The sequence below is a fragment of the Cephus cinctus genome, unplaced genomic scaffold, assembly GCF_000341935.2.
Source record: "Cephus cinctus unplaced genomic scaffold, Ccin1 Ccin1_scaffold0168, whole genome shotgun sequence".
NCBI classification, from domain to species: Eukaryota; Metazoa; Arthropoda; class Insecta; order Hymenoptera; family Cephidae; genus Cephus; species Cephus cinctus.
Window position 1 is genome coordinate 3,042,171 of NW_014332892.1, and position 10,327 is coordinate 3,052,497.

At 41.9% G+C, this 10,327-nt stretch overlaps 1 long non-coding RNA gene across 1 annotated transcript; it reads left to right on the forward strand.

Moving 5' to 3' along the window:
• Positions 1-2,879: 2,879 nt before the first annotated feature.
• LOC112493815 lies at positions 2,880-4,118 on the forward strand. The gene is made up of 3 exons (XR_003058605.1): positions 2,880-2,975; positions 3,590-3,785; positions 3,894-4,118. It is a non-coding gene; the product is annotated as an uncharacterized LOC112493815 (long non-coding RNA).
• Positions 4,119-10,327: the final 6,209 nt, after the last annotated feature.

A 10,327-nucleotide genomic window follows, 5' to 3' on the forward strand; every position in this document is an offset into this window, starting at 1 on the left:
GGAGGCGCCTCGAGAGGAGCTGGAATAATAAATTATATTTCAACCCTTGGCCGATGACGAGCCTGAAGCCCCCCTCCTTTTTTTCAAAATAGCACGCGACGACCACGACCAAAATTAATCCACGTCTTTTTACCACCTGACCCTGGGTCACGACGTGACCGACCCCGTCTTGTTTCACCCCGCGCGGTCAGGATATAGCCAAGTGGGTAGTTCCAGGCGCAAAACTACCCCTAAACCGGCTTAGAACCCGCCCCAACCGACCAGACCAGCCAATCGGATTCCGGCTTGACCTCCGAACAGTGAGTTTCGCGCAGCTACCCTTTGCTGGACATTGACTGGCCGTTTCTGACGTCACGCGACCATTTTTTTATCATTCAAAAATCCACTATCACAGATTCATTGGTGATCGTCGGAATGTTATCGTACAAAAAACTGCCCCTTGGTAAGTTTTTGAAAAATTTGAAAAATTACGAAATTACTTGGTCGGCGTGTGTACCACCTACCCCCTTTTCTTTAAAGCGCTATTTTCATTTCGCCATATCACCGGAAGCGAATAGCTCAGGATCGTAAAATAAATTACTGCTTGTTTACCGGAAGTCGAGCATAGGTTCGAGCTCAAGCGGTGCAGCGTCGCCGTAACGTTTCCGCTCGCGAAGGAGTTCAGCTCGTTTCCTCTTGGATTTGTCGCAGCTCGAGGAACTTTGAAAGGGCACCGATCGTACAGTCGTGGACTATACCGGGTGGACGCTGAATGCTGGAAGGAAGTAAGGAGGAACGACGGTCTCTTGATTTTGAGACCTTACCCAGGAAAAACGATCCCGGAAACCTTTTTATCTTAAAGGGGAAGATTTCGCACCCTGCAAAGTTTCTCGGGAATTTTTTTTTCTATTCATCCCCCATTTCCCCCCTTTCGTCTTTCTCGGTTCTTCCTCTCTCTCTCTCTCTCTCTCTCTCTCTCTATGTTTCTCATACTTTTCCTGCACTCTACCCTCCCCTCTCGCCGCCACCCACCAACCCCTCCTCAATGTGCTCTGGCAAACCGCCAACTAGGTGAAAAGTGTAGAAAGTGAACTGACGATTTATGGTTCTTCCACGAGGGAGAAAGAGAGAGAGAGAGAGGGAGAGAGGGAGAGAGAGTTCCTCTCGAAATTCATAGGAATTATCAGGTTCACTTTCTACCCCTTTTTATTATTTCATGGCCGAGACGCATATAAACGTATATAAACACAAATCGCAAGAGTAACGTAACGCTAGAAAGTCCTAACTTCGATTAAAACTATGCACGTTTATTTTTTTAAGTTCTTCACTTCGTCCCAAACTGATTTTACGTCAGAAACTTTTTTTGTTGAAATCGAAAAAAAATGTGTATCGTGTATTCCGTACTTTTACTCGTTCCAAGATCGCAACATCCCTCATTAATAATTTTGGTTGGAGGATAGATGTCTTTTAAAAAATTGTATCCGAACAATGGTGTATTGAAAAAAAAATTGTATTTACCTTTTTTCAAAAATTGTATGATTTAACCGCCACTAAATCCTTCCGTTTATCAATAAACATTTATACCCCGTAATCCTCTGAGAGCCCGTTTTCCTATTTTTTTCTTTATATTTAATTTATTTTCTTCTCTCCTTCACCTTTGATCCTGCTTTCCAGAAACCATTCCCCGCGAAAGGATTTCTTACGTGTATATGTATATCCGCCTTTGGTACGTATATCTACCGTGTACTCGTACATAGAAAGGTATTCTGGAATACGAGGAGCTCTAATCCCCTTTTAGAGACTCGGCTCATGCCACACATTGAGATATGCCTTTGACGGGCTCTCCTGCTTCGCTATTGGCTCCGCGTAATCTCATGTAAGTTGGGTTGCCTAGCCACAGGACCCAACACAGAGACCAATTCACACACGTGCGTTCCCTCCCCTAACCTTATACAACCCTCCTAGCACTCGTGGTCCTTTTCCATCCCTTTAACGTTACCAACCCATCGAGACCCGATCGATACGGCAGATACCTAAGATCCGGCGCATGCTCCATCTAGCTGGCAGAGCCTGACCACGAGAGAGTTCACGGGTTTCCCGCTAGATGGCGACACTTTCTGTTTCTACGGCCCTTTAAATCGTACTGCCTATCTCGGCCTCACTTTCCCTGCTTACTACTTTATACGGACTTTCCCTTGCGCCGGAAACTTGGTCGAAAAGTTTTTCTTTTCTCCGCTTCCTTATTCAACACCTATCCTCATTCCTATTAGACTGTTATTATCTGTCTATCTCTTTACGTTTGGATACTCCTGTGCCTAGCGACACCTTCGTCTGTGACTGGTTGTATGTTTATCTAATACATTGTGTTTATATTAAAATTAAGATTTATCATTCCCACTGGTATACTCGTATCTGTGACTATTTAATGTTCAGTCAATTAATTTACGTTGCTTTGACATTTTTGTTACTGGGTATATTGATATTTTGCATCTAGCAATGCCCCCTGAATACGCAACGCGGTATACGCCCAAGTATATACACGTAACTCGTTAAACAAATTTTTTGGCAATTGAATAATGTTTTCTATGTAATCTTTACGATGCAAAATCAACTGTTTAAACTAACGTATAATTACTGTACTATCTCAGGTACGACTATCGTCCAATGGCGTCTGCTGGTTGTTACAGAATAAAAAGGAATGTTCCTTATCAATGACGTGGGTTAGTTTACACGGTGAGTAAGATTTCCTTGAATTTTCATTAAATGCAACATCCAGCTTTTCTTTAACGCTTTTAACGAAAAAAATATGTTTCTCATATTTTTTCTTACTTTTAATTTCAATTATGACGGCCGGCGCCCTGTACCCTGTTGGGGAATTAAGAGACGATGCGATTTGAAAAATAAAAGAGAAAAAAAGAATGGCCGACACTCCCGCTTACTGTGACCCAAAAAACACGTGCCCAAAGACAGCCGGGTTTTACCGGAGACGAATCGAGGTAACGTCGCACATATTTTTTTTTTCTTCGTCCAGTTTTATCATAATTGCCAGCTTTACGTAAGGCTGTTTGTACATGTGTTATCATGAAATACGGCCCTGTTTGTACAATTGTTTGCCTTCGTGGAGCATCGTCTTCTTGCGTGACCACGGGCGAAAAATTTCTGGATGACGAAATCGCTCGGGGATTTCGGAATTAAATTTATTACGTCGGCTGCGTCGCGACGCGAGCGTCGCCGTCTACTTGTTCGGTTTTATGCATCGGTATATAAGCAAACTACCTGTTCCTGTAGGTACGCGAACTTATATGAACGGCATTACCTTTTTTTTTTATGTACAAATGAAATAGCATACTTAAAGTACAGACGTGACGGTTTATGTTTTTTGAAAAATGAATGGACAAAAAATATTAAAATATAGGCGGATATTTTTTTGGCATTATGCGAATAATATTTTTTTTTTATTGTTAGTCATTTTTTTTACTCTCATGTAATCTATTAAGTATTTCGACCTTCCGAAGGCTTTTGTAATCCAATCGGATATCTATACAAAAAGAAATTGATCTGGTATTGACAAAAATTTTTTGGACAATTTACCCTCCTTTCTATTTTGCAGAACTGCACGCGAGACTGATTCTTCTTCGCGGAGTGCTAGACCATGTGACATAATCCTGTAGGAGGAATAGTACTTTGTCCCGAATGAACATGGAACTCTTGTCCTGTGGGACGTAGGATCGAATTTTCGAAATAGACGAGGACAAAAAATTTCTTAGGGCACAATAGAAAGGGATGACCCAAAAATACCTACTTAGGTAGGACAATTTTGGACACTACTTTCCTAGTGACTGATTCCACCTGGAAGTATAATCGAATTTAAAAAAAAAAGCCATGATAGTTAATTTTCCAAATTTTTATTCCAGATTTCAAAATCGAGTCCGGTTGTGATTTCATAAGAATAAAAAAATTCACCACCGACTCCGATCCAAAGGGTCACAGGATCTTGGACGATTTTGAGTAAATCCGAAAATAAAGGAAACGCCGTAAGGTCACGAGAGGAAAGGGCAGAAGAGATTTTTGAAAATGGTCCCATGGGCCCTAAGGAAAGTTCTCCCCTTCTCCTCCAGCCCTGACGGAACGTAAATTGAGAGCAGGTCAGAAGCATCTCGCATGGACGCAGGTCCTTTCGAGTTTATTCGTCCAGGACGAAGAATGGGTACCCGAATCCTTTTCGTCTCGAAATTCGGGGGGTTACCAGCTGCAAAAACCCCCTCCCCATGCACACCCCTGGAAGAAGGAAAGGATACGGGATCCTAGTGCTGGGGGACAAATCTTTTTTATATCTTAGATCCTGCCCGATCATTTTTTACGAACCCTTTTTTTTCCTTCATTTCATCCCTTAGACACCCCTCGCTTAGCACAACTCGCCCCTTTTGCGCAACTGTCGTTCCCTCGGCATTGCATCTACCATCCGACCACTCCAGCCACTCTCCTAATACAGCTTCTTCCATATTAACCCATACTGCGTCTTGAGCTTTGTTCAAAACTCCTTTTTTGAAAAATTCAAAATTTCATTCTTTCTCATACTTTACCGAAATTTTTCCAAAATTATTTCTACCCAATCTCCTTTACTATACCGCACGGATATATGCACGAGTACTTTGATTGATTAACTTTATAGGCCCTGACCTTCGACCTCAGCCACAAACCGGCACGGTCACCGCGTTTTGCACCTGTGTCAGGAAGCACAATCAGGAAAAGGCCTAACAGGTGGAGGAGGGTACAGGGCTGCCAGGATACCAACCCCCAAGGGTTGAACCACGGATATCGTGACTACTGGTCAGTTTGTTCGATAGTCGGTGCCAGCCACGGATAGCCATATACGGGTGCGCCTTTAGGGGGCCTTGGTACCGAGCTGTGCCAAGAGGGCCACCGGTCAATACCTTCAGACGAGAATACACGAAATAACAGAAAGAAAGAATGGAGGAAACCAAAGTAGAGGCGAAAGAGAGAAACAAATTCTAGGACACCCTGTACTTATTATTATTATAAGCTCCACTTGACTGGATGTTATATTGATAAAAAAATAATTTTTTTATTTCTCATTAACATATATTATTTTTTTTCAGATTGCCAGTCTGTCATTTTCAAAAGGACTCGACCTTCGATGCCAATTAATCCAGAATTATTAATTAATTATTTTCGTCAATTGAAATTATTTCCACCAATGGCATACGTAAAGGCGCATTCATAATTGTGGCTTTCTGTCGTTTCATCCAAACTGCTCTAGTCATTATTGGATTTACTTGCTGTAATGCAGCTTTGCGTTACAATGCGCGGACTTTACCATAGAATTGTGGCTAGTGTCTAGATAGATGTGTAATTAATTATAGCTAAGGGGTGTCAAATTATTAGGTATTTAATATGAATTTTTTTTTTTGGTTTTATGGGATTAACAATTTTTTTTCTTATCGGGTTTCCAACTTTTTTTGTGTCGGCGAGGGGGGTCTTGTCTGGGAGATTTGACTGGGACTTATCCAGGGCACTCTTGCGGGACTTACGAGAGTTGCACTGCTGAGGGCTACTTTACTTTTACAGGACGAGACTAGACACTAGACACAACACTCGGGGGTGTTGAAACAAAAATAGTCGGCGGGTAACGAGGGGTCCTGGGCGCGGCCATCCAACCCCTGCAACGGATGTCAAGGCTATTTTAATGTGACGACGATCTTATTCCGAGAGTCTCGGACCCACGGGCGAGTAGGTACAATTTTTGAAGTTGCTTTTCTTGGGAATAGTTATACCGGGTGTTTGGGGAATTTTGTGTTTATATGGAATCGATACACTTTAGATAATCAATTTTGGGGTTGATGCAAATTTTTGTAATAAAATAAAAGAAAATTAAATTAATCGACAAGAGTTGTAATCGCGGAGAAGGATTATGCCGAAGGGTAGTTTTAATAAATTTCGCATGCGATGTATACAGGAGTGAAAGATATTCGTGAGAATTGTAAAAAAAATTTGGAAATTTAATTTTCAGGGAGCCAAAAAAAATTGAGGGAATTTTCCAAAAAAAAATATATATAATTTCTTCATATTCAAATGACAGTATCCCTCGCGAGTTTGATGCATAAAAAATTGGCAGCTGAAAGAATCTCAAAATTGGAATCGTGAGAAACTTGAAAGTTTCGTTAAGCCTGGAGATACACGTTTTTTTTTTCTTCATTTACGGAAATTGTTTTTTTTTCTCTTGACAAAAAATTGACGCGTTACCAGGGAGAAGACGTAAAGTGACCAGAGTTACTCGTCGTTTCGTATTCATAGGTCGTGGCAAATATCGATCGGAATTGGACAGTAGGTACCTATAGGGATTGGTATTGCATTGTTGTTTGGTCACCCTGTGCAACCCCCCAAAGTGCACGGGGTTGCATTCTGTATATTTGAATACGCGTGCATCCCAGTGAGTCTCGTCTCCCCTATTATGTGTAAATTGTATTATTTTTACCCCAAATATATTTCGTCCCTGCGTGGGTCTCGGACCCTGAGGTCAACAGGTCAAATTGCACATGTCCACCAAAAGTCACCCCCAGACCCACCCCTTATTCACGGAGTCACATTCGCACTTATCCCACTGCAGTGCTAATTCGGCATCCATATGCAAGGACACTTCCATAATCTTGATAGTAAACCCCAAAACTTCCCAAAAATCATTTTCGAGTGGATTTCAAGGTAGATTAATTTTTTCCCCCGCAAAAAAAAACATTTTTTTTTCATCCTCCAAAAACTGGTTCACCCTGCGCCAGAAGTACGCGTTCGCAAACGCATAATAATTTCTCGCGTGATTTTAAAACCGTAAAAATTTTTTTTCAACAACCCAAACCACCCCACCACCGGCGCATGCGTACGGCCCTGCTTTCTTGTCACTATGGCTCATTTTCATTAAAAAAAAATTTTTTTTCACTCTATCCGTATACCGTCTAGTACGCACCCCTATTGTTTTTCCACGGGAAAAGATCGTGCCGTATCGTCTGTGAATCTGCCCAATGTGGTGTAGCCAGAAGAAAGGGGGGTTATAGGGGGTATAACGATCGGTTATGATTTCACACCGATTATAATAAAGCTGTGCGAAAGAAAAAAAAAAGAAGAAACAAGTCCCAAGCCACGGAAGAGCGAGAACGGTGGAACCGAAAAAAAAAAAAAAAAAAGGAGAAACAGAAGAAAGAGTTAAAAAAAACGGAAATCGTCCCGTTCGTGGACCCCTCGGAAAACCAGTGCTTAAATAAGTATATAATAATTCCAAGGGTAGTTTCAACCCCTTCTCATTCACTCGACGTCTCCGCGCTACACCCTTTAACCCGGACTTCCCTACTACCCGGTTTCGCCTCTATGTACGTCTACCCGTGTTATTTTTTTTTGTTTTTTTTTGTTTTTTTTTTCATCCCCTATCCTCGTTGCACTTTTTCACGTATTTCTTGGCTAACGGATAAAATCTAAATTAACTAAATTAAGGGCGCAGGCACCTCTTTGCATACAATTTATACACACTTTTTGCCCTCGCCTTATCCTTTTTTTTTGCATTCCTTTTTTTTCACCCACTTTTTCCTTTCTCCTTTCACCTAACCCCCCGCGCAACCCTTTCGCTGCACCTACTGTCGTCCCTTCGGTATCCACGATTCTAATTTTTTCTCCCTTTTTTTTTTTCGTCACTCAGCCAAGATCGTTGAAAGCTCGATTTACGGTTATAAAATTACTTGTGAAATTCGAGCCGCTTACGCGCCGAATTTATGCGTCTCCACGTATCGTCTCACGCATGTACATACGTATGACGTAATTTCGCAAATGAGAGAAAAAATTTTTTAATTTCAAACAAAATTGATCATCCCATAAATCATACAAATCACGTGCATAGTCCCTGCTAATGCATCCATATTTCGATACTAAAACCAAAAAAAGTGTCTTTGAGGTAAATAACAAAAAAAAAAAACAGGAAAAAAAAACGTAACGCCTGTATTTCTTTAGAAAATTATAGATTTTTTGTGTCAATGTGTCTCTACCATTTACTCAAATGGTCAATATCCTTCCCAAAATTCCACCCTCCCTTTTTTGACCATTCGACCATATGTGACTGACATATGCAAACCGGTAGGTTTTCATAGATTTTTCCCAATAAAAGATCCTCGTCGGAAATCCCATATATACATATATACCAGTATATGAATACTCAATAGGGGGGTGCCTTAGTCAAATTACGTAGCCACTGCGTAATGACACGTTAAAGCCATTCAGTCCCAATGGGACTAAAGATTCATCCAATTTTTACCCGAAATTCGAATGGACCCCAAAAAATTTTTTTTAACTACATTACAATTACTATTACTTTTTTCTTCTTCTCCTTTTTCCACTAAATACACTAATTTTAATTACAGCTCAAATCACAAGTAACCTTTTGACCGGAACGCGACTGGCAGAAGGACGCTGGGATTACGGTAGCGTCGCGCCGGCGGCGATTCAGCGAAAAAAAAAAACATTTGTCAGACGCTCCACACCGGGACGACCCATCCCCATGGGGAGTAATTAATCTGGACACCGACGGAAAGGATGGCATTATTTCAAATTAATTAACGTTGAAACTGATGAAATGGGTTTTTGCCCAGCGATAAACGCCCTGGACAAGGATTTAAGATGTCATCAAAAGTCCAGCCGCATATATATACGTGAAGTAAAATACATTTGAAGGTAAACGAATATCAAGGGTGGATTTTCAAACTGACCCCCTTTAAAGGCTCAGGAATATATAGTGAATATATATATACAAGGCTGATTAAATTCTTTCAGTTACACCTGTACCCCCACGTTAATTCGACGGCCGCTGAATTTACATGAAAATTTTTTTGGTCAGGCCTGGTACCAGATACGTTTTCAGATCTATTTTTTTTTTGGGCAAGTTTTTTGCGCGAAACACTCCGGCACGGTTTTCCGGGTAGATTCGTATCTACAGGGGTGGACGCGATCTCATGCCCGGACTGGGAAGTCGGTTGCCCCCCCCCCAGCCCCCCCGGCCGACCCAGTGTCAGAGGATCGTTCCACCATTTTTTCTCATGCTGTTTGCAAAGGGTTGCATTACGGACGGGGTAGTGGTCCTTTTTTTCAACCCTATGCTAAATAGGGGTGCGACTGAAAAAATATTAATAGCTTTCCAGCCCCCCGATTTTTTCAAACCCATCCTCTGACCCTTCCTCGTGCACCACCCAGCCCCTCGTACCCACCCTTACCTCTGGCCGCGATGCCGAACTACCCCCTTATGTGGTAAGATATACCCATGATAATGCGTCATGACTTGACGCATACGAAACCAACGACTTTTCTCCGCCGGCGACAAAACCACCCCGAGGACCTCGAAGAAAATCCGTTCGACGTGGACGATATCGAAGGATTGTAACGATCGTCCCTTATTTCTACGATTTTGACTTTGCTATTGAAAATAAAAAAAATTACACGGGTCATCGATTAATCTCCGGCCAAAACCTCCCGATTGTGTTTGAGAAACTGGTTCCATGAATTGCGCAAGCTGCAAGATGACGTATCCCCATCCAGCCATATGTATTTTTGAGGGGGTGGATAGGTGATATAATGAAATGTATATATATATATATATATATATGAGGAACGCATTCAGTTCCACATGTGTGAACGGGGCATAACAAGAACCCTTTCAAGCTTATATCCATCCGTATAGAAGCCTATAGAAGCTTCGGTAGGCAGACGTGTGGACGGACGTTTAGATGGACTGCCAGCCGAATGTCTAACACCCCCATGCATCCCTATGACGCAGGGTTGCTTGCGCAACAAAACAACAGCTGCAACCCCTCTCGGTCAGGATCGTCAAAATATATACGAATGGCCCACATCACTGTGAGCAACCCTTTACGATGCAGCCAAACAGGAATTACCAAAGTCCGTAGGAGTTCGCGCGAGATAAAATCGTGGAGGAAAAACAAGCCGAGTCCACGAGTCTCAAGTATTGAAAAAACAAAAAATATCGTCCGGATCTCGAAAATTCTGAACGCACCTTAACGATCGCTCCTCGCCCGTATCTCACTTCCAATTTCACCGGCTGCAAGCAACCGGAGAGAAGATCAAGATCCGAGGTACACGGTGACACACTTAGTCTTCACCTCTCTATTTATTTCGCACGGCAACCGACCTGCCTCTTTCCTGATACTGCCGTTGATTTTATACCCAGTGAGAAAATTGAAAAGGATACGTGAAAAAAATTTTTTTTTTAAAAACGTTTAATTACATCGATACGCATCGACACGCCTTTTATTCGTTTCGAGTAGCAGTTTGATATTTTTTG